Source organism: Bombina bombina, chromosome 5 (assembly GCF_027579735.1).
Source record: "Bombina bombina isolate aBomBom1 chromosome 5, aBomBom1.pri, whole genome shotgun sequence".
NCBI lineage: Eukaryota > Metazoa > Chordata > Amphibia > Anura > Bombinatoridae > Bombina > Bombina bombina.
The window spans coordinates 850,279,638-850,305,468 of NC_069503.1; positions in this window are offsets into that span (position 1 = coordinate 850,279,638).

The following is a 25,831-nucleotide window of genomic DNA, read 5'->3' on the forward strand; positions in this document are numbered from 1 at the left end:
CGGCTAAATTCCTAGCTAAATTGGTTAAAAGTAGAAAAAAGAAAAATCTGATTATAGCTATCAATTCAGATAAAGGGAGAGTAATAGAAACTAAAGGGATCTTAGAAACTTTTTATTCTTATTATCCGCAGCTTTATGCTGAATCTTCAATAGATAATATTAATCAGGATTTGTTTTGGGAAACGATTAAGGTTCCTAAGATAGCTAAAGAGGATTTACTGCTGATCAATGCTCCAATCTCAATACAGGAAATTAGGAAGGCGATAGATAACCTAAAAATGAACAAAGCTGCGGGTCCCGACGGGTTCCCTGCTGAATTCTATAAATGTGTAGGCAATGATATACTCCCAATGCTAGAAAAACTCTTTAACTGGTATTATAGTACAGGACATACTATTTCAAATTACTTCTCTGCAGCAAATATCTCTCTTATCCTAAAGAAAGATAAGGATCCAGAAGATCCGGCTTCCTATAGACCTATATCAGTATTGAATATAGATTATAAAATATTAATGGCAATTATAGCTGTGAGAGTCTCTAAGTGTTTACATAAGATCATTCACCCAGATCAAACTGGTTTTATGCTTGGTAGAAATCCAACAAAAAATATACGTAAAGTAATTAATGTCTTGGACTACGAATGGAATGCGGATTTGGGCAGGAAGAAATCTCTGAGACAAGATACGGCAATTTATCATTGGATGCCGTCAAAGCGTTCGATTCAATAGTCTGGCAACATTTATTTAGATCACTGGAGCAATTTGGATTTGAAGGAAAATTCCTTTATTTCATACATAGGGTATATCATAGTCCAATATCTTATCTTCTTATTAACGGGATTCTATCGTCAAAAATTACGCTTTAGAGGGGCACAAGGCAAGGTTGCCCATTGTCCCCTCTTTTGTTTAACATTGCATTGGAACCTTTGGCAATAAGGTTCCGAGAAGCACTATCTGGAATTCAGTTAGGGTAATTCTCGTTAAAAATTCTATTATATGCGGATGATGTTTTACTATTTCTGAATGACGTTCAGCAATCTATAATTATAGTCTCACAAATCCTGAAAATGTTTAGCTCCTTTTCAGGATATAAGGTTAATTTAGAAAAGAGTGAATTAATGTATCTCAATAAGATATCGTCAATATTAATTAACTCCCCTTTCAAACAAGTCGAAGCGATTAAATATCTCGGTTTAGTCTTACATAGAAATCCTAGTTATTGGTATAAAGCTAATTTCGAACCTTTGCTTTATAAGATATGTACTGATCTACAACTATGGGCCACCTTTCCGTTATCTATGATAGCGCGTGTTAATTTAATCAAAACTATTATTTTTCCTCGTTTACTATATCCGCTGCAGAATCTTCCTTTATTCTTATTAAATAAAGATGTAAAAATAATCAATGCCGCATTTTCTAAATTTATATGGAATAATAGAAAACCTTGGATGTCGTTGGAGAGACTTATGCAAAAAATTGGTGTAGCTGGTTTAGCTCTCCCTAATATAAAACTTTATAATCTGGCCGCAATGGCTAAAGTAGCAGTAGATTGGCTAGCTGGATCTAATATTATTTCATCCGATGAGATAGAATCCTTTCTAGTTTCACCATTCTATTTGAAGGCAATCCTACATACCCAAATTCAGAAACTTCCTCAGAATGTTAGTTGTCTTATTTCTATTAAAAATATAGTACATGCATGGCAAAAATGCTGTTCAATCTTGGAGCTGGATTATTCTTTCTCAGAATTTCTACCGATTACTAGTAATCCTAGTTTTCTCCCGGGATTATATAAAAAAGTGTTCAAAGAGTGGGGGGATAAAGGGCTAAATTATATAAACCAACTTCTTGATGAGAACTGTCAAGTAATATCGGCTGAGACTCTGTTTAGCAAGTATGCTCTACCTAGATATAACTTATTTGCGTATTTCCAAATTCGCCATTTTATCTTAGATCAAAAATGGCAGGGTAGTGCAATAGCGGATTGGGCCGGTATTAAACTATGTATACAAAAATGTAACATGGGGGATGCATCAATTTCACTGATGTATGATATCCTGTTAAATAAGCAGAGCCTACTTATTAGGGATAATATATGCAAGTCATGGATTTTGGTGATCCCGTCGATAGATCATGAAAGGATTTCTCAGAGTTTTGAGTCTCTTTATAGATGCAAAGTCCCAGTAATATGGAAAGAATCACATATGAAGGTGATAAATCATTTTTATGTTTCCCCGCTGAAGATGAATAAGTATTACCCCTCCATAGTTAACTTGTGCCCACGATGTTCACATTATAAAGCAGATATGCTCCACATGTTCTGGACTTGCCCTAAAGTTAAACAACTATGGTTGAAAATCATTTTTTGGTTTAATAAACTATACAAAGTTGTAATTGCGTTAGCGGCGGAGAATGTTATTTTCTTATTACTGCGTAATAATGGCCTTAATAGTAATACTGTAAATAGTTTTAATACAATTATATTGGTGGTAAGATATTGCATACTCAGAAATTGGAAAAGTAAGGCTCCTCCAGGATTAGATATGATATTTAAAACACTTCAAGATCAATTAGTCTTTGAATCATTTCAGTTATCTGATGCCTCGGAGAAAAGAATTAAGAAGTTCCTTTGGAGATGGTCCCCAGTTATTTTAACTTACCCTGTGGTTAGTCAAAAATTGATTCTTTCCCCATTTTCTTCGTCAGTTAGCTTTGCGGAATTGACCTTATTGAATGTTTTCCCATATAGCTGGATAAAACAACCGTAAACAGTCTGACGGTGGAGATGGGGGGTGGAGGAGAGGAAACTTTTTAGTTGTGTTTTTTTTTTTTTTTTTTTTCTGCTGTGTTGTGTTGTGTTGTGTGGTGTCGTTTCGTATTGTGTTGTGTAGTATTTTGTTTGTTAGTTAGGAGGAACCGTATAGTTCGTATAGTGAGGTTTTCTATCCCCCCATACAGATGGGAAAATTTCAGAATGCTTAAATTGGAGTGGTTTTGAGACTCAACAACACAAGAATAAAGAAAAATATATGAATCACGACTAGATTGTTTATATATTTTTTTTTTTTTCTTCCCAAAATTGGGGAATAGATATTGCATAGTTCTTTCTTTTTAAAAAATAGTATAAAAGCAGTAGTGTTTATAAAGAATGAAGAGCTCTGATGAACGATCAAGAAGTATAAGATCATTTAATAACTTAAATTGTTTCTTTTGTTTTACTATGCATCTTACTTTGTTTGAAACTGTATTATTGGCCCTGCGTGGCGCAATTAAGAAATTATTTCTCTTGCATATTTTGTTTTTCTCTTTGAAATGGTATTAATGGCCCTGCGTGGCGCAAAACAAGAAATGTATTGTTGTTTGTTGCTATGCCATTCTCTTGATTGTACTATACACTACTGGCTATATATAAATAAATATTAAAAAAAAAAAAAGAAATCCTCAAATGTAACTCTCAAAACATCAATTTCTCCTTTCTGCAAAAGGAACGGTCACTTTTGGGCCACTAAACATATAAATTAAACATAATAGGGAGAATAAACTGTGATGCTAAAATTGTACAGGACCACTTTTGGATTCCAATAAGGATATGATATTGCTTGGAGCAGACCTCTTAAATATAAAGCATTAAACTCCCCTGTTTACCATAGATAGAGACCATAGCAATTAGGTTATACGGTATAATAATCACAATTGAGCAAACTTTGCCCTATGTGTCTGAAGCATTTATCATCCTAGAATAGCCATTATAGGAAGTTTTTTTAACTAAAGGAGTCTTGTTGTTTTGGCCGCTGACAGCACGACTGCACCATATAAATATAGGAGGTGTATCCTATATTCTAAACTATAAAACAATGCAAAGGAGGAATGTAATATTTTTTACAATATAAAATCTCCAGGGCAAGATATAATACAAATCAATGACATAAAAGAATATTTAAAATCACTTAAGTGAGTCAGTATTGTCTCAGCTTAAGAAGAGATAACAGGCCATTTACTGATATCTAAGTAAATGAGCATACATAAAAATGGAGGCCATGAATACTTAATATGTTAGGAGTCATGTAGGGACCACCATTACTTGTAAAGTACATGTATAAATACAAAAGGTAGATATAACATATAACTTATATTCTTCAGTATAGGGCAGTAAGCAAAAATCAGTTATTAGAAACGAGGTCTGACAAACCTGTGCGTGCTGTGCTGATAGACATATGTGAGAATGTAAGCCACAAATACTTAAGGAGTTATTACGTTTATTATTATTATTATTATCATTTATTTGTATAGCGCCGCCAAGTTTATGGGTAACCCCAAGTATTGATAGAGGAAATGTATAATTAAGCAATGCATCCATATAATTAACTTAACAACAGTAATAAGTTCAGCCCACCCAAACTTCTAGTTTGTTATTCAGATCCAACAAATACTTGACTGAGTGATATTTAGGTTTCAATTTCTTTTAACACAGATATTTATTTTATTTTGGTCAATTGATCTGGATATTAAGTTGCAGTGAAAGAGGGGATTGTGTAGAAGAAGTTAGACTAATATGTTTTGCAATAGGGATATCATATAATAGAAATGTCACTAAAAAAGAGTAGTGTGAGTTTAATAATACACATCTCAGCCTCACTCAACAAATGTATTAGCAATATAAAGTGGAGAGGCCAGAGCAGTTTGGGTTGGGTCAGTAAAGGGCCAATTATAATTTGCTTTAAGTCCCTTTAACCTATGTGTTATTTCTTTAGAATGATATCATATGAATCTCATTTATTTCCCCTAGGTGTTGTTTATTAGAGTAATATTCAATATCAGTCATACTATTAGTAATAAACATAAATATTCTTAGGTGTCTTGGTGTTTAGTTTCAATTATATGGGCTAGATTGCCTAGGTACCTTCTTATAAAAGAGGGATCATGTTCTAAATTCCTTGCTCATTGCTTCATCTATTTTTCTGAAAGTATAATTGGAGTTGTTCTGCCATTAACAACTATAATTGCGGTAAGTCAGTGCAGAATATTCGCGTCTGTTTTGTTAAAAGAAAAATAGTCTTGCTAGATAAAACAAGAGGCATCTCAGAAACTTTGTAGACAGATCAAGGGGTTGACAGTGGCATTCTAGGGGGGGGGGTATGATTGGGGGTTTTCAGCTAAACCTCTGCAAAGCATGTGGAATTCATAGGGACTCCCCTGGGAAGTATCTTGTCCTGCAGTTGGATTTCACTATTTAAAAGCTAATGAGGTTGTCTCAAATTTATTTTCATTTTTCTAAGTTTTTAATTTCATTTTAGAACTTACTTTTTTTAGATTGTGCATTTTTTTCCTGTTTTACTATGTTTGTTTTGTATTGTCTTGAATGTGTTTTAGTGATGCCGGCATCCTTGACAGTGGAACTTGTTCTATATGGTGAGAAGTGACCGGTTGTTAAATAGATGTGTATTCATTAAGGGGTGGGTAAAAATGTCTCGGAATTGTGAAATTTTTGAGCTGCATGTTTCAACGAGTTTTTATTTTTGTTAGATATTATTTTCATGAACACGATTAATTGAATCTATCTACAATCTTTGGAGAAGGCACCTACTTATACTGTATAAATAAAAAGAGAGAAGCGCTCAACCTGGGAAAGAGCAATATCATAATAGCATGTTTTATGGCTAGTTACCACCCAAGAAGCAGCCTCTTTTTGCTCAACATGTGTGTTTCACAGAGAAGAACTTTCGTGTAGCATATCAGTCTAATCCTGACTTAACAGTACAGTCCAGCCCCGAAATATCAGACAATCCTTCACTGAACGAGAGAAATGGGCAAAACCCCAGACTTACGCTTCGGCCTAGTGTGGGCATCGTCAGTGAGGTGCAGCCATATCCCTCTAGACACACTAAGCAACGGGTCCACGTCTGGATTCCCGCATCATGCTAAGGGAGACTTCCCTAAGAGTCATAATTTGCATAAATAAAAAGAGAGAAGCACTCAACCTGGAAACGAACAATAGCATAATAGCTTGTTCTATGGCTAGTTACCATCCAAGAAGCAGCCTCTTTTTGCTCAACATGTGCCTTTCACAGAGAAAAACTTTCCTGTAGCATATCAGTCTGATCCTGACTTAACAGTACAGTCCAGCCCCGAAATACCAGGCAATCCCTCTCTGAACAAGAGAAACGGCAAAACCCCAGGCATACGTTTCAGACTAGTGTGGGCCTCGTCAGTGAGGTGCAGCCATATCCCTCTAGGCCCACTGAGCAAAGGGTCCACGTCTGGATTCCCGCATCTCGCTTAGGGAGACTTCCCTAAGAGTCATAATTTGCATAAATAAAAAGAGAGAAGCACTCAACCTGGGAATGAACAATAGCATAATAGCTTGTTCTATGGCTAGTTAGCACCCAGGAAGAAGCCTCTTTTTGCTCAACATGTGCCTTTTTACATGGAAGAACTTTCCTGTAGCATATCAGTCTGATCCTGACTTAACAGTACAGTCCAGCCCCGAAATACCAGGCAATCCCTCTCTGAACGAGAGAAACGGCAAAATCCCAGACGTACGTTCTGGCCTAGTGTGGGCCTCATCAGTGAGGTGCAGCCATAGGATCAGACTGATATGCTACAGGAAAGTTCTTCTCTGTGAAAGGCACATGTTGAGCAAAAAGAGGCTGCTTTTTGGGTGGTAACTAGCCATAGAACAAGCTATTATGCTATTGTTCATTCCCAGGTTGAGCTCTTTTCTCTTAATTTATACCTACTTATACTGTGTCACATTAATTTACCTATAGCGAATATACTTTTAAATATTTTACTTGCCTCCAGCTCTTGCTCTATTTAAACCTCCTCTTCTTCCTGTACATTGCTTAGTAATTTGTGCAGCTGGGACATATCCATGCACCACAAATTCTCTCTGTCATTGCAGCCTTCCTACTTGCCCTATTATATGCAAAGAATTGCCGTTGGATTTGGAATCTCATATTTTATGACTCCTCTTCCATCTGTTACATATCACTTGGGATCAAATTGAACCTCACTGTGTCTCCTCCTAACAAAAGCCATAGCCGTTACTGACCAAACTAAATCCAGGTATCTTCGCTACCGAGCAAGGCTCCGTCCCTTGACCATCTGTTCACAGACGCAGTCTCAATATGGAAGTGCCAGGACTAACCTGTTAAATCTTTAAACTTATTTATCAACTGAACCGTTTTGAAAATTTCCTATAGAACTACTATCCACCTTGCATTCACATCAATTTAATTCTATTGTCATTATTGTAACTTAAACTTATATTCAAATCATATACATGCATGAAAGTTTTATATTATATACATAATCCACACACCTGATGAGTGTCAGGTTTCCCTTTACAATTTATAGGACATCCTGTACACTTAATAGGTTACAGTGAGGGAAAAAAATATTTGATCCCCTGCTGATTTTGTACCTTTGCCCACTGACAAAGAAATGATCAGTCTATAATTTTAGTGGTAGTTTTATTTGAAAAGTGAGAGACAGAATAACAATTCAGATGTTCATTAGCAAAATTCAAATGGGCCTGTACATGTGCTTTCTTGAGCAGGGGGACCTTGTGGGCACTACAGGATTTCAGTCCTTCACGGCTTAATGTGTTAACAATTGTTTTCTTGGTGACTGTGGTCTCAGCTGCCTTGAGATCATTGACAAGATCCTACCGTGTAGTTATGGGCTGATTCCTTACGGTTCTCATGATCATTGAAACTCAATGAGGTGAGATCTTGCATGGAGCTCCAGACCGAGGGAGATTGAGTTATTTTGTGTTTCTTCTATTTGCGAATATTCGCACCAACTGTTGTCACCTTCTCAATAGCATAATAGCTTGTTCTATGGCTAGTTAGCACCCAGGAAGTAGCCTCTTTTTGCTCAACATGTGCCTTTTTACATGGAAGAACTTTCCTGTAGCATATCAGTCTGATCCTGACTTAACAATACAGTCCAGCCCCGAAAATACCAGGCAATCCCTCTCTGAACGAGAGAAACGGCAAAATCCCAGACGTACGTTCTGGCCTAGTGTGGGCCTCATCAGTGAGGTGCAGCCATAGGATCAGACTGATATGCTACAGGAAAGTTCTTCTCTGTGAAAGGCACATGTTGAGCAAAAAGAGGCTGCTTTTTGGGTGGTAACTAGCCATAGAACAAGCTATTATGCTATTGTTCATTCCCAGGTTGAGCTCTTTTCTCTTTTAATTTATACCTACTTATACTGTGTCACATTAATTTACCTATAGCGAATATACTTTTAAATATTTTACTTGCCTCCAGCTCTTGCTCTATTTAAACCTCCTCTTCTTCCTGTACATTGCTTAGTAATTTGTGCAGCTGGGACATATCCATGCACCACAGATTCTCTCTGTCATTGCAGCCTTCCTACTTGCCCTATTACATGCAAAGAATCGTCGTTGGATTTGGATCTCATATTTTATGACTCCTCTTCCATCTGTTACATATCACTTGGGATCAAATTTAACCTCACTGTGTCTCCTCCTAACAAAAGCCATAGCCGTTACTGACGAAACTAAATCCAGGTATCTTCGCTACCGAGCAAGGCTCCGTCCCTTGACCATCTGTTCACAGACGCAGTCTCAATATGGAAGTGCCAGGACAAACCTGTTAAATCTTTAAACTTATTTATCAACTGAACCGTTTTGAAAATTTCCTATAGAACTACTATCCACCTTGCATTCACATCAATTTAATTCTATTGTCATTATTGTAACTTAAACTTATATTCAAATCGTATACATGCATGAAAGTTTTATATTATATACATAATCCACACACCTGATGAGTGACAGGTTTCCCTTTACAATTTATAGGACATCCTGTACACTTAATAGGTTACAGTGAGGGAAAAAATTATTTGATCCCCTGCTGATTTTGTACCTTTGCCCACTGACAGTCTATAATTTTAGTGGTAGTTTTATTTGAAAAGTGAGAGACAGAATAACAATTCAGATGTTCATTAGCAAAATTCAAATGGGCCTGTACATGTGCTTTCTTGAGCAGGGGGACCTTGTGGGCACTACAGGATTTCAGTCCTTCACGGCTTAATGTGTTAACAATTGTTTTCTTGGTGACTGTGGTCTCAGCTGCCTTGAGATCATTGACAAGATCCTACTGTGTAGTTCTGGGCTGATTCCTTATGGTTCTCATGATCATTGAAACTCAATGAGGTGAGATCTTGCATGGAGCTCCAGACCGAGGAAGATTGAGTTATTTTGTGTTTCTTCTATTTGCGAATATTCGCACCAACTGTTCTCACCTTCTCACCAAGCTGCTTGGCGATGGTCTTGTAGCCCATTCCAGTCTTGTGTAGTCTGCAATCTTGTCCTTGACATCCTTAGACACCTCTTTTGTCTTGGCCATGGTGGAGAGTTTTGAATCTGATTGATTGATTGCTTCTGTGGACAGGTGTTTTTTATACAGGTAACAAGCTGAGATTATCCTTTAAGAGAGTGCTCCTAATCTCAGCTCATTTCATGTATAAAAGACACCTGGGAGCCAGAAATCTTGCTTATTGATAGGGGATCAAATACTTATTTCACTCATTAAAATGCAAATCAATTTATAACATTTTTTGAAATGTGTTTTTCTGGATTTGTTATTGTTATTCTATCTCTCACTGTTCAAATTAACCTTATAGACTGATCATTTTTTTGTCAGTAGGCAAACGTTCAAAATCAGCAGGGGATCAAATATTTTTTCCCCTCACTGTACATTAAAGCTGCAACTCTTACCATAATCCTTTAAGTAAGCAGTTGTAGCTACACCTCATATTAAACTAAGATACATTTTTGTCCATTTTCTCTGCTCTGCTACAGATCCAAGGAGGAAGCAGCAATACATTGTAGCATATTACCAAGCCGGTAAAACTTATAATGGATACAGCAGAGTTAACCAACCAAAAGGGTAGATGCTTTAACACAAGGCATGACAGAGCTACAATTAGAGAATTTATCTCTTAGAACTTTTATAAAAGATTCTCTAGCTTCTAAAGCTACTCCTACAGATAGTTTACCTGAACCCCATGTTTGTCCACCTGAACCATTTAATGGTCTCAGATCTGAGTATAGAGAGTTTAGAAATACTTGCAACTTGCTCTTTACACTAAAACCTAAAACTTACCACAATGATGACAACAAAATGTTTTAACAGTCATCTCTTATCTTAAAGGTGAACCTAGGGCATTGGCAAACACCTTTTGTTGAGTCTAATGACTCAATATTAGATTCCCTTGATTTGTTTTTTAATTCCTTGGCCTTATTATACAAAGAAAGGAACATAAAGAACAACAAGTCCGGATTGATTGCCAGTGCTTAGATGGAGTTTATTCATATAAATAATAGATATCAGTAGCAGCAGCAGCTCAAACTATCTGACACATGCGCTTCCTCAGAGATCGTATATTATTATACGAAGACCATAACAAGCAGTTAACAGCAGAAGCTAAAATGAGGGCTTTAAGACAAGGAAAGAAACCAGTCAAAGATTATATTGCAGAGTTCAAGAGGTGGGCAAAGGTCACTCTCTGGAATGATATATATATTTAAGGAATCAGTTCAGATTAGTTTTAGCTGAATCTGTAAAGGATGAATTGGCCAGAGTGGACCTACCAGCCACTCTAGAATCTCTAATGAATCTCACCCTTAATATAGATAGACAAATTAGAGAGAGGAAGTCTTAACATTTTTTCTATGATTTACCCCCCAAAAATCCTTTGCCCCTTACCACCAACTTTATTCCTACAAAGCTTCCAGACGAATCTATGGAAATCAGATTTCTGAAAGGACCCCTAACTCCAGAGGAGAAAACCTGAAGTAGACTTAATAACCTCTGCTTATATTGTGTCGCTCTGGAACATGATGTCAATAAATGTCCTCTACTACAAAAGAAAAAGAAGGATGTTTAAACTTTGATTCCTCCAAAAAACCCACCACTTGCTGCTCTCTAACTATCTCATTACAGTGGGACCAATATTGCTTCATGACAGAGGCAATTATTGACTCCGGAGCATCCAGTATCTTTATTGATAAACATGTTGTAACTACCAATAAAATTCATATAATTAAAAAACCTATTGCAGTTTACATTCATATTATTGATGGCTCTTTAATGCCCACTGGTCCTATTACTCATCACATCACCCCTTTAGCCATTAACATCACATCTGGACATAAGGAATACATATCCTTCAATATTATATCCTCTCCACTTTATCCATCATCTTAGGCCTGAAGTGGAAGACAGCATCAACCCACTATTTCTCTGTTGAACTAGATTCCGACTATTGAACAAATACCTGTTACCCCACTGTACCCATTTTACACTCTTCTGAGATACTCATACCTGAAAATTACTCTGAATTCAGTGATGTTTTGGATTTAAAAGAAGCTAAAACACTACCCCCACATCAGACCTATGACTGTCCAATCAAACTAATACCAGGCTCCAGTATTCTTTACGGTCACATCTACCAACTTTCGGAACCAAAACTACAACATTTAAAGAATTACCTCGGAAAAAAATTACAAAAAGTCTTCATCAGATCATCTGCCTCTCCTGCTGGAGCCGGAATCCTCTTTGTGTGGAACAAAGATAACAGCCTTAGACCTAAAATCACTTATAGGGAACTCAACAAACATACGATCAAGAACAGATACCCATTACCTCTTATTCCTGATTAATTAAAAAACTTTAAGATCTTGTAAAGGGAAACCTGTCCCTCATCAGATGTGCGGATTATGTATATCATACAAAACATTCATGCATGTATACAATTTGAATATAAGGTTAAGTTACAATAATGGACTTTAGTGTGGCAAAATAATTATTTTTATGTGAATGCAAGGTGGATAGTAACCCTTTAGGACATTTTCAAACTGGTTCAGTTGATTTAACAGGTACCTGTTAGGAGTTGTAGTTATTACCAAATTGGATCTAAGAGGTTCCTAAAATCTCATCCGAATATGATCTGGTGATGAATGGTTGAAGGCTTTTCGTACTAGATATGGACTGTTCGAATACACAGTCATGCCTTTTGGGTTATGTAACGCTCCAGCTACGTTTCAATACTTGATAAATGACATATTTTGTGATCTACTGGATATCTGTGTCATCTTCTACTTAGACGATATCCTCATCTATTACATCAATTTTAATCAACATAGAAAACATGTTCATGGGTCCTATCCAGAATCCGTGATCAGGACCTCTATGCAAAACTTGAAAAATGTATCTTTGATACCAGTCATATATCCTTCTTAGGATTGATATGTCTTCCACTGGCATAAATATGCAAGATGATAAAGTAAAAGCCGTCACAACTTGGCCTATACCTACAACCAAGAAGGATATACAAAGATTTCTTGGCTTCTCTAATTTCTACAGGAGATACATTAAAGGTTTTGCAATGATCACAAAACTTCTTACTCAATTAACTAGCAATAAAATTACCATTACCTGGACTCCAGGAGAACAATGTTCTTTCAAATTACTTAAGTCTAAATTCATATCTGCACCTATACTTCGTTTCCTAAACCCTTCATATCAATACGTTCTTGAAATAGATGTTTCAGATTATGCCATCGGTGCTATCTTGTCCCAGAGGAAAAATCTGAAAGAACCTCTACATCTCGTAGTCTTCTATTCCAAATCTATGACAAAAGCTGAGTTCAACTATCCCATTGGGGAGAAAGAGTTACTTTCCATCAAATCTTCATTCGAACACTGGAGACACCTTATAGAATGCACAACCATCCCAATCCTCATTTACACAGATCATAAAAATTTGGAGTACCTAAAAACAAACAAAACACTATCTTCTCGTCAATTAAGATAGCGTCTTTTTTTTTTCACGGTTCAATTACACTATCACATGCAGACCAGATTTAAGGCTGGTGCACTATCCAGAATGGATCTAAAACCTCACAATTTGCATGTGACTACCCTTGTCATTACCTCGGAACATTTTGTTGCCATTACTAGTACCTTTAAACAGTGCATAAGACAAGCTCTGGACACTGACAACTCAAAACCCATGTGTAAATTACAATCGCACACTGATGGGTTATAACGTTACCAACATTTGATATATGTACCTCCTTTCTTAAGAAATCAAATTCTTCATCAAGTACATGATTCCCAGCTAGCAGGCCACCCAGGTATACAGAAGACTCAAGAGTTGTTAAAACGTTCTTTTTGGGGGTCAAAATTGCATGAGACCATAATAGTCTTGTAGTATCTGCAACCAATCCAAACCTAGCAGGTCACACCCTTATGGCCTATTACTCTCCTTACTCATTTTCAGTCAACCTTGGCTAGAAGATGTGTGCGATTTCATAGTCGATCTTCCCAGATCCTCCAATTATAACACCATTCTAGTGGTAGTTGATTTGTTCAGTAAAATGACTCATTTCATACCATTCCACAGTTTACCTACTGCAGCTCAAACTGCCTGTGCATTCATTGACCATGTAGTAAAATTGCATGGCTTACCCAGCACTATAACATCCGACAGAGGTACCCAATTCACATCCACATTCTGGACACAACTTTGTAAGGTTCTAAGCATTGAACATAGATTTAGTACAGCCTACCATCCAGAAACAAATGGACAGACTGAAAGGATCAATCAATGGCTCGAGCAGTATTTGAGGTGCTGTTGTTCCACACAACAACATAATTGATCCACCTTTCTTTCCTCAGAAGAATTAACATATAGCAACACATTGAAATCTACAACAAAATCCTCACCTTTCTTTCACCTAGATTACGAGTTTTGCACTAAATAGTTTGCGAAACTAACGCCAAAAAAGTTGCATTATTTCCCTCTTCATAGCGCTGCCATTATGAGTTACTGAAAAGCCTCCTTGTGCATGCGATATGGTGGTGTTAAGCTCCATACCGCACAAAATCCAAGGGCTGCTTTGAGGGGCTCGTGCACGCTTTCCCCCTAGACATCAATGGGGAGAAAGTGAAAAACTACCACCTGAAGTGCGGAATGAAAAATCTCTGTAACGCAACCCCATTGATGTCTATGGGGAAAAAAAGTTACATTTAAACCTAACACCCTAACATAAACCCCAAGTCTAAACACTCATTTTTTTTTGGGGTGTTTTTTTTAGGCTTTGGGCTTTTCGAAAAGAGCTGAATGCCCTTTTAAGGACAATGCCCATACAAATGCCCCTTTAGGGGCAATGGGTAGCTTAGGATTTTTTTAGAGTTAAGATTTTTATTTTGGGGGATTGGTTGGTTGGTGGGTTTTACTGTTGGGGGGACTTTGTATTTTTTTTTTTACAGGTAAAAGAGCTGTTTAACTTAGGGCAATGCCCTACAAAAGGCCCTTTTAAGGGCTATTGGTAGTTTATTGTAGGCTAGGGGGTGCTTTTATTTTGGGGGGGCTTTTTTATTTTTATAGGGCTATTAGATGAGGTGTAATTGTTTTTATTTTTGATAATTTGGTATATTATTTTTTGTAAGCTTCGTGTTTTTTATTTTTTGTAATTTAGTGTTTATTATTTTTTGTAATTTTAGATTTTAATTTTTTTTTCAAAGTATTAGGTTTTTTTAAATTTGTAATTTAGATTTTTTAAATGGTTGTTTTTTAATTTTATTAGAATAGTTATGTTAGGTTAATTTATTGTTTAAACTTAGGTTTTTTTAATTTCACAGTTAAGTTTTTATTTATTTTAAGATAGTTATATTGTAAATTTAATTTAAAGTTAGGGGGTGTTAGGTTTAGGGGTTAATAGTTTAATTTACTATTTTGCGATGTGGGGGGCTGGTGGTTTAGGGGTTAATAGGTTTATTTAGTAGCGGCGATGTGGAGGGACGGAGGTTTAGGGGTTAATAGGTTTATTTAGTGGCAGCGATGTGGGGGCCGGAGATTTAGGGGTTTATAGGTTTATTTAATGGTGATGATGTGGGAGGCCAGAGGTTTAGGGATTAATAGGTTTACTTAGTGGTGGCGATGTGGGATCCTGGATGTTTAGGGGTTATAAACTTTATAATAGATTTGTCGATGTCCGAGGCGGCGGATTACGGGTTAATAAGTTTTAAATAGTGTTTGCGATTCTGGAGGGTGGTGGTTTAGGGGTTAATAGGAAGTTTATGGGTGTTAGTGTACTTTGTTACATTTTAGTTATCAGTTTTGTGAAACATTTTTGTTACACAAAATCTATAACTACTGCTTTCAGATGGCGGTATGAATCGTGTCGGTATAGGCTGTAACGCAACATTTTAGCCGGACCCACAACCTGTAATTGAAAATCCTACACTGGACATTGCGTTACAGGCTAAAATGCTGGACACGACTCATAATATGCGTTCCTGGCCATTACGCTGGAATTGCCATTTTTTCAGCTTTTAAAGTCATAACGCAAAACTCGTAATCTAGGTGTTTGTTAATTACAGATTTCATCCAACTTTTCAACCTATTCCCCAGGGGAATGGTACCTTTCCTCTAGTGAATGATACCACAAATATGTTAATGGATAATTTCCATTCCTTCAGAATTATTATTGAGAACACCCAAAACAGACAGGAATTATGCTACGACAAGAAATGCAGAAAGCCTCCAGAATATAAGATTGGAGATAAGGTTTGGCTATCGACCGAAATCTCAAATTACAAACCCCTTCAAGGAAACTAGGTAACTTCTTCATCGGCCTTACAAAATTACTAAAGTGATCAATTCCAATGCTGTCAGATTAACCATACTATCCACATTCAAAATTCACCCAACCTTCCACATCTCCCTTCTGAAACCATACAGAGACACCAGAGATTCACCCATTAACCTGACCTCTCAAACCATCCTCCAAAGCATTCTAGACTCGAGGAAGTACAGGGGTGTCCTACAATATTTGGTGCACTGGAAAGGTTATTCCCATGAGGGCGATTCCTGGGAACCATCTTCTAATTTATCCGCTCCTCGTTTGGTTTCTCTCTTCCACCAGAGATATCCTGACAGGCCTCGTTACTGATCCGCAGAGTGGCTCCTTTTTCGGGGGGCTTATGTCACATTACTTTACCTATAGCAAATATACTTTTAAATATTTTACTTGCCTCCAGCTCTTGCTCTATTTAAACCTTCTCCTCTTCTTGTAAATTGGTAAGTAATTTGTTCAGTTGGGACATATCCACGCACTGCAGATTCCCTTTGTCATTGCAGCCTTCCTACTCGCCCTATTATATGAAAGGAATTGCTGTTGAATTCAGAATCTCATCTATTATGACTCCTCTTCCTTCTGTTACATATCACTTGAGATCAAATTGAACCTCACTGCGTCTACTCCTAGCAAAAGCTGTTGCTGTTACTGACCGAACTAAATCCATGTATCTTTGCTACGGAGTAAGGCTCCACCCCTTGACCATCTGTTTACAGACGCAGTCTCAATATGGAAGAGCCGGGACTAAAACTGCATCAAACTACAACTCCTAACAGGTACCTGTTAAATCTTTAAACTTATGAATCAACTGAACCAGTTTGAAAATTTCCTTTAGCGCTACTTTACACCTTGCATTCACATCAATTTAATTCTATTGCCACACTAAAGTCCATTATCTTAACCTTATATTAAAATCGTATACATGCATGAAAGCTTTATGTGCTATACAAAATCCGCACACCTGATGAGTTGTAACTACACCTCATATTAAACTAAGATCCATTTTTCCCATTTTTCTCTGCTCTGCTACAAATCCAAGAAGGAAGCAGCAATACATTGTAACATACTGACTTTTAATGGTATGTTTGCACTTTTTTGAAAATATTCTAATATATTATTGGTTCCCAAAGTGGGCCGTACTGCACCTGGCACTTGGGATTACTGAGGTGGGCACTAATAGGATGAAGAGGTAATTATCCTGATCAGACAGTCACGTGAGAGCAGGGGATGCGGCTGTGGAAGCAATTGCTTTGCAATAATAAATGCTTGCAGCAATGTCCAGTGGACTAAGTTCCCAGAATCAAACCTTGTCTGTCTTTCATAAATTGGGCCCCTAATCTGAATATTCTTTTTATGGGGTTATGGTAGGGGTGTGCTGATCGTGAGTTTATAGAACCAATGGGGGCAGTGACCTAAAAAATGTTGGGAATCACTGTGTTAGAGCGTATTATTATTGCACTATTACTTGTATATTACTGTGTGTTTAACGGCTGAAAATGAATTAAAACATAGTTAAAGTTATCTCCAGAGATGTTATACACTACTGGAATCTATCTAGAAAAATCTGGTGAGCCAAAGACAAGAGGCATATGTGTGTAGCCATCAATCTACAGCTATCTCTCGGTAGTGTAGAATATGTGCACATTATTTTCTAAAAAAGGATAGCAAAGGAACAAAGTAAATTTAGCTAGAAGTAATCTTTTTGCGAATGTTGGGTATTAAAATTTGAAAGTAAAAACTTTGAAAGGACTTCACCATATGGCGACCACGTTAACGTATTCTCCACATAGAAGTTAACGGAGAGTGCAGATTAAGCTATAATGCAACGTAAAATGCCCTGCAAGCCCGATATGCCTTGTTTTTTATATTTCTTCTAATACATTTTTTTGTTTTTAAACAGGCTTACCTATAGAGTGCCAGGAATTATTCATTTTTCCCATTTAAATGTTTATCACATACAGGATAATGTCATTTTAATTGCAAATACATATTTATATATATCTGTATATACCAATACCTATATTCTATTTTACATCAAAATGATCAGCTATATAGAAATATATACGGCTAGACTACAAGTTTTTGCAGGGCTAACGAGCCTTTCTTTCCCACCGCTCACATAAGACAACACTGGTATTACAGGTTTTTTTTAAACCCGACATTAGCCGCAAAAAGGTGAGCGTAGAGCAGAATTTAGCTCCACATCTCACCTCAATACCAGCGCTGCTTAAGTCAGCGGTAAACTGGCTAAATGTGCTCGTGCACAATTTCCCCATAGGAAACAATGGGGCTAAGCTAGCTGAAAAAAAACCTAACACCTGCAAAAAAGCAGCATTCAGCTCCTAAAGCAGCCCCATTGTTTCCTATGGGGAAAGGAATTTTATGTCTACACCTAACACCCTAACATGAACCACGAGTCTAAACACCCCTAATTTTACACTTAAGAACCCCTAATCTGCCGCCCCCGCTATCGCTGACACCTGCATTATATTATTAACCCCTAATCTGCCGCTCCGGACACCGCCACCACCTACATTATCCCTATGAACCCCTAATCTACTGCCCCCAACATTGCCGACACCTACATTATAGTTATTAACCCCTAATCTGCCTCCCCAATGTCGCCGCAACTATATTAAATTTATTAACCCCTAATCTGCCGCCACCAACGTCGCCGCCACTATTATAAATTTATTAACCCATAAACCTAAGTCTAACCCTAACCCTAACACCCCCTATCTTAAATATAATTTAAATTAAACAAAATAAATTTACCATCATTAAATAAATTAATCCTATTTAAAACTAAATTCTTACCTGTAAAATAAACCCTAAGGTAGCTACAATATAACTAAGAATTACATTGTAGCTAGCTTAGGATTTATATTTATTTTACAGGCAACTTTGTATTTATTTTAACTAGGTACAATAGTTATTAAATAGTTATTAACTTTTTAATAACTTCCTAGTTAAAATAAAGACAAATATACCTGTAAAATAAATCCTAACCTAAGTTATAATTACACCTAACACTACACTATAATTAAACTAATTACCTAAACTAGCTACAATTAATTACAATAAAATAAAATAAACTAAATTACGAAAAACAACAAACACTAAATTACAGAAGAAAAAAAAAATAATTACAAGAATTTTAAACTAATTACACCTATTCTAATCCCCCTAATAAATTAAAAAAGCCCCCCAAAATAATAAACTTCCCTACACTACATTAAATTACAAATAGCCCTTAAAACTCTTAACTACTGACTTTTAAATGCGGTAGAAGTCTTGACAGGAGAGGGTGTACCGCTCACTTCTTCCAAGACTCGTAATACCAGCGCTAGGCAAATCCCATTAAAAAGATAGGATACGCAATTGATGTTAGGGGATTTGCGGTAAGCTCAAGTCGCGGAAGAAAAGTGAGCGGTACACCTGTACCTGTCAGGCTCGTAATACCAGCGGCCATTAAAAAGCAGCGTTGGGACCTTTCAACGCTGATTTTTAAGGCTAACGCAAGACTCGTAATCTAGGCGATAATTAATAATAAAAAGTATTTTTTTAATGTAGAGAACAAATACAAGCGCTGTTTTGACCTGCTCGTGCATGCTTTCCCCATAGATATCAATGGGGAGAAGGTGTCTGAAAAACCTAACATAAAGAAAAGCTACATAACGCAGCCCCATTGATAACACCCCTAATTTGCCCCCCACCAACATCCCGCCACCTAAATAAAGCTATTGACCCCTAATCTGCCGCTCCTAATATCACTGCCACTATACTAAAGTTATTAACTCCTACTCCCCTGCACCCCAAAATCGCCCACACTATAATACATCTATTAACCCATATTCCGCCGCTCTCTGACATCACCACAACTAAATAAAGCTATTAACCCCTAAACCTCTGGCCTCCCACATCACTACCACTAAATAAATCTATTAACCCCTAAACCGCCAGCCCCAAACATTGCAAAAATCTAAATTAAACTATTAACCCCTACACCTACCCCTAAACCTAACCCTAACTCTAAACCTAACCCTATACCTAACCCTAAACCTAACCCTAACACCCATTAACTTTAACATAATTACAATAGAGCTAAATTAAAGTTACAGTTATTAACTAAATAATACCTATTTAAATCTAAATACATACTTTACCTGTGAAATAAAACCTAACCTAGATACAATATAACTATAATAGTTATATTGTAGCTAGCTTAGGTTTTATTTTTATTTCATAGGTAAGTTTGTATTTATTTTAACTAGGTAGACTAGTTAGTAAATACAGAGATAACACAGATGACGGCCCCTTATTTCCATACACAGAGGACCAACAAGGCTTTATTAAAAAAATCTCAGAGTTAATTCTCCCTTAATTTGAGCAGGTTAGGAAAGATCTGGCCTCCCTTTCGAATGATTAAAGCAATATGCTAATAGGTTCTCAGAAGCGGAGTCCCGCATCTCTGTTCTTGTGGATCAGTTCCTTAATTATGAATAGCTCCAAAGGGAGGACAATAAAGAAATAAAAAATTGAGGGATAAACTTTGTGAATTAAAAGATTGCTCAAGGCGTAACAATATTTGAATAATAGGCCTTCCTGAAACACAAGAGTTTGACAACCTTACTCACTTTGTTACTTCATCTCTACCGAAACTCTTAGATATTCCTCCTGGTGACCCCTCCTTAGTTGTTGAAAGGGCCCATAGAATTGGATCAACTGTGCTTAGAAGGGATGCTAGACAGGGTTCAAGACCAGTCATTGTGAAAATGTTGAATTTCCATGACAAAACTAAGATTATGAGGTACTTTAAAAAGAAAAGAGATCTTTTTGTTGCAGATAATAAAAAGATTCTTATTTTTCACGACTTCGCTTCTGAAACACAAAGTAGAAGAAAGGAAATGAAACCATTATTTACTTACTTCTTTGATAAAGGTATGCAGGCCTTTATAACTTACCCAGCTAAACTCAAAGTAAACACTAAAGAGGGATGGAATATTTTCTCCTCCTTTGGAGAAGCCCAGGATTTCTCTAAACAAGTAGAATGATTCAAAGAGTGCATGCAGATTTGTGTTTCTCACTCTCCACCCTTTTTTTTTTCTTCTCTCTTCCCTCTCTCTCTTCTCTCCGGGTATCCCCCTACTCCTTATGGTAGTCACTATGTTTAAGGATAGCTACATTTTTTTTCTAATTTTTTAAATGCTTGGTTTTTATATGACATCATGGAATGTTGGCGGTATTTCTTCTCCTATGAAAAGGAAAGCTATCATTAAACATCTTAGAGAATTAAAAACTGATATTGCTTTTTTACAGGAAACTACGTTAAAACCAGCCGAGGTCAATAAATTGAAATGTAACTGGATAGGTGAAGTTATCGCAGCTGACAGTGTAGGAAGGAAGCGCAGGGTTGCCTTTTTAGTAAGTAAAAAACTCTCTTATGTAGGGAACCATGTAGATAGAGATATTAATGGTAAATATGTTATTGTACAATTAAACATCTCAGGTGTTCCCCTCGTAATTTGCAATATATATGGACCAAATGCTTATGATCCAGATTTCTGGAACTCATTGAAAATCAAGCTATTAAGATTTATAGATCATAACTTAATTGTCGCTGGCGACTTGAATTTGATCTAAAAAATTCTGATTGATAGGAGCAAAGCCTGTCATGGATCCTATAATTATAAGAGAGAAACCTTACTTCTTAAGTCCTTTAGAGATACCCTTAAAATTAAAGACATGTGGTGGAACCTTCATCCTGATACTAAAGCCTATGTGAATTTCGTATGTATAAAGGATTTTCACTGTTGGATATGTTCTTGGTCTCAGAGAAAATGCTCTCAATGGACTTGAAAGCCAAAATTAAAGATTTTCTTATTTCAGACCATGCCCCAGTCACCCTTTCTATAAATAAAGCAGCTGATAAACACTGTTTAACCAATAAATTTTTCTTCCCTAAATTTATGATAAATAATTTAAAAATTTGTACGTTGGTTGAAAAATAAATGGCAAGAATACGCGATCAATAACTAAAACTATATTAATAAACCTGAAATCTTATGGTAAGCAGCCAAGGTTGCTTTAAAAGGTGAAATTAAAGCTTTTATGATTACATTTAAGAAGAAAATCCTAGCCAGGCCCAGGAACACTCAGCTTACTAACCAAGTTGTGAATGCATACAATACTTAATTAATTTCTCCCATTGTAAATAATTGGCTTAAATATATATCAGCGCGTATAGAAACCTATTTTTAATCCAAACATCTTGTAAGGAAGAGTTAAGGAAACAGAGCTTTTTTCAAGTTTGGAAATAGACCTGGTAAGAATCTTGCTAACATGGCTAAAGCATACAAGAAATCCAATCAGATAGACCTGATTAAGATCGGAGCAACATATCTCTCTGAGACCCATGATATATATATATATATATATATATATATATATATATATATATATATATATTATAAATACTTTCAGAAAGTATAGGATAAGGATAGAGTGGATACTCAAAACAAAGAGCATTTTTGGCATCAAATTAGTACCCCTAGGATAACTCCACAGGAATGTCTAGCTCTCAATGAACCTATCACAGAATCTCGAGATAATGACGGCTATAAAGGCTCTATCTTTAAATAAAGCAGCTGGTCCTGATCAAATTCCCAATGAATTTTATAGATTTTTGGCCCCTGAGATAGTCCACACTTTACTGCATGTATTCAATGATTACTACTCTCACAGAAAGATACCATCCCAATATTTCACGAGAGCCCTTACCACCTTAATTTGGAAAAAACAAAAAGATTAGACATGTGCATGGCGAAAAAATTTGGTTCGGTTTCGGATCGATTCTGATTTTTTCGAATTTCGTTTCGGATTGATTTGAATTCGGAAAAATTTTAATCAATTCGGTTCGGATTCATTTCGGATTCATTCGGATTCAAATAAATTCGTCTAGATTCGGTTCAATTCAGAAATTCGGAATTTCGGTAAGTGTTAGGTGGGATGTGCTGTGTATTAGACTAGTATTATGTACTGTATATTAGGTGTAACCCATAGCAGAGTGATATAACATAATATACTGTACAATACTAGTGTAATCCATGGCCATTCGAATCTACTGAATAAATCAGAATAAATCCAAACTAATTTGGATTTATTCCGTATATTCGGCACTATTTTAATTCTGAAATTTGAATCCATCTGAATCCCGAATTTTACGAATTCGGCCGAATTTACGAATCGATCCGAAACAAATCGCACATTTCTAAAAAAGATCCTTTGAATTTAAGTGCTTATCAACCCATATCATTACTAAACTCAGATTATAAGATTTTAGCTAGTATTCTTGCAAAGAGACTCCAAATAGTGCTTCCTAATCTTATCCATCCCGATCAAATGGGTTTTATGCTGGGCCGTAATTAATCTTTAAATATTCAAAATACATTATTAATACTAGATTATTTCTGGGCCAAAAGTAAAGACAACATTTTTTTCCCACAGTCAGACGCTGCTATTCTTACGTTAGATGCTGAAAAAGCCTTTGACTGGGTAGACTGGGACCACTTGTTCACCTCACTAGCCAATTTTGGGTTACAGGGTATTTCTTTAAGTATATTCAAAACATCTATAATAATGCTACCTCTGCTATCTTAGTTAACGGTCTTATATCTAGGGATGTGAAGCTTCAAAGAGGTACAAGAAAGGGCTGTCCGCTCTCTCCATTGTTATTCAATATTGCAATTGAACCCCTTGCAATCCTTCTCAGAAAAAGCTTGAAGGGATCCAACTAGCTAACACCAATCCAAAGATTTCACCATGCTGATGGCCTTCTTATCTATTTAAGTAATACAAAGAAGAATATTCCTGATCTTTTGCAAATCATAAATCTGTTTAGCTCCTTTTCTGGGTATAAAATAAATATACAAAAATCGCAAATTCTCTGGATACTTAGAAATATACATTCTTTCAATATATCTTTATTCCAAGAAACAGAAACATGTTTTACTTACCTAGGTATTAATATTAGCAAATCCCCAAGAGACTGGTAGGCTAAATATACCAGAGACTTTTAAGGAGATTATTATTCTTCTTCAGAGCTTGACCAATCTCCGACTTTCACTTTCGGGTAAGATTAGCTTATTTAAAATGATAGCCTTTCCTAAATGAATGTATAAACTTCAACATCTTCCCATTTTTTTATTACATAGATCTTCAGAACTATTAATCTTCAGAACATTTATTCTGCCTTAAAGACTTTTATCTGGGGTATAAAGAAAAACCAAGACTAGCCGTTAAAAAACTTTATCAACTAAAAATATGTGGTGGCCTTGTGCTCCCAAATATTAAATACTATAATTGGGTTTCCCTAGTTAAATTTGCTGCAGAATGGCTAACTGACTCCCAGTACTACACACCAAGAGAAATTGAATTCAGTCTAGTTCGCCCCTTTTCTTTGAACAACTTACTGCACTCTGATAGCAAAGTGCGTCTGGCTCCGGCCTGAGACATGATTTGTATAAGTAATGTAATTGTGGCCAGGCATAAACACCTGAAACAACTGCGGATTAATAATAAAATCTCTAGGTTTTTAACATTTAGAGCTAACCCTAACTTCCCTGAAGGTAAGCTGTTTAACATCGATTTCAGATCAGTTAAATCTTACCAGGACCTTAAAGTAGAATTCGGTTTAGAGAATCTATGTAGCTTTTCTACAAGCCAGACATTACTTACTAAGTCTCCTTCACACAGATAGAAACCTCAATGAGGACTAGTACCTTTTTTATTCTTGTTTAATTATTTATAAACAGGGTAACCACCATATTTCATTCCGGCATACGACCTTGTTAAAAAAGAGGGAGAAGAGAATATTCAAATTCTAGTCAATAACTGGCAAGATCTCGCTCACTTAAACATAGATAATAACACGATTAGTCTTTTCCAAGGCGTTTTTTCACCTCGCCGTCAATAATTTGGAGGAAGTCACACCTTAAGATTCTGCATAAAGCTTACCTGACTCCACAAATTCTTTCAAAATGGAACGTGGAAATTGTAAATTGCTCTAAATGTGGCCTTCCTAGAGCCGCCATTTTACATTACTTCTGGTCCTGCCCCAAAGTTAACTCCTTTTAGTTGAGTTTAAGTAGCTTATTGGTTGTCTGGTAGATTGAGTCATAGGATAGAATTTGATATTTTTCAGGTCGTTTTTCTTACTGGTAAAACACCCAATAGCACTAATCGCAACCTTATTAAAGTGAAGGTTAAGTTACCTGTATCTCGAACTTGAATTCAATTCTCTGTCCAAAATTAATATGAGTTTCATTCATTATCTTGTATGAAGTCACTGTGAAATTAAATTATTGCCTTATTAAATACATATTTTCATCGTATCCAAAACAACCCTTTTTTTTTTTTTACCTTCAAGATCACGTTCTTCAAACAACCAATTGAAATTCTGGCCGTTAGGCGGCCATCGTTCTACGTCACCAGCCTCCTATTTAAACTGCGCATGCGCTACTCTATAATACTCCATCTTGGACTTTACGCGTGCTCCCGTTTCACGCAGGCGTAATATCTTGAAGTCGGACAACACGGAACTCTAATACACATTAGAATAACAACGTTGTACTTAGTACTAGAAATCGGCAATTGGTGCATGCTCATTACTTACTGTTGCCGTGCACGCGCTTGGGAGATGCGTATAGAGCGGGTGGGACCGCTCTATACGAAATAGCATAGAAAATCTGGAAGTAGAGGTGGGGAGGAGTTTACATCCAAACGGTAGGCAGATTACTATGTTTGAAATAAGTATAAATTTGCAAAATTGGTTTAAATAAACTTAGCGATCCACTTATTATATATGTGATGTATGCAATTATGCCTTCAAATCGTGGAAACTTTACCTTCACTTTAATACAGAAATTTTCTATTTAGACACCAAGGGGCATATTTATCAAGCACAAAGACCGCTGCTCCATAACCTGTCCGCCTGCTCTGAGCAGGCGGACAGATATCGCCGGAAAATTTTGTTTCCTCTAACTTTGTTTAATTCCTTTTCTTATTCTTTTGTTATGGTTAAAAAAAATAATTAGTAAATAGTTATTAACTATTTACTAACTACCTAGTTAAAATAAATACAAACTTACC